The sequence below is a fragment of the Colletes latitarsis genome, unplaced genomic scaffold (genome assembly GCF_051014445.1).
Source record: "Colletes latitarsis isolate SP2378_abdomen unplaced genomic scaffold, iyColLati1 scaffold0077, whole genome shotgun sequence".
In the NCBI taxonomy this organism is placed as follows: domain Eukaryota; kingdom Metazoa; phylum Arthropoda; class Insecta; order Hymenoptera; family Colletidae; genus Colletes; species Colletes latitarsis.
Genome location: NW_027488427.1, coordinates 30,001 through 30,509, shown reverse-complemented (window position 1 = coordinate 30,509; position 509 = coordinate 30,001). Strand labels below are relative to the sequence as shown.

At 51.1% G+C, this 509-nt stretch overlaps 1 pseudogene; it reads right to left on the bottom strand.

The window, feature by feature from the left end:
- Positions 1 to 417: 417 nt before the first annotated feature.
- The window catches only part of LOC143351132 (large subunit ribosomal RNA), a 3,145-nt pseudogene continuing 3,053 nt past the window's right edge, over positions 418 to 509 (bottom strand).

Sequence of the window (509 nt, the reverse complement as noted above, 5' to 3'; positions counted from 1 at the left end):
CCACGCGGCGGTGACTCACCGGCGCGTCACTCCTCGCCTAAAACGCTCCCAAAAATCGAATTTTTATCCGATTCTTGATCACGAACCGGCGTTCTCTTCGTAATAGTTCCTTCTCTCCACTGCCGCGGTTTCACTCCGATATCTCGCCTGGCGGCTGAGATATTCGGCAACAAACCCGCACGGTCGCCCCGAAGTTTCCGAAATTACAAATCTCGATTGAGTTTTTGGAATTCCACTCCGGATAAACACACAGTGAATCGAAAATCGCACTAATTCGCCTCGAAACTGCCGTGTATATCGCGAATAAATCGCGAAAATACACTTAAAACTCCTCAAACTCTGGAATTTCCAGCCAGGTAGGTGGGAAAAACCCAAGCGGCGGTGACTCCTCGGTTGAGCGGTTCAGGTAGCGGAGCAGCGGTTGAACACGTCCGTTCCCTTCGGCGGTCAGAATGCGACTAGTAGATAGGGACAGTGGGAATCTCGTTAATCCATTCATGCGCGTCACT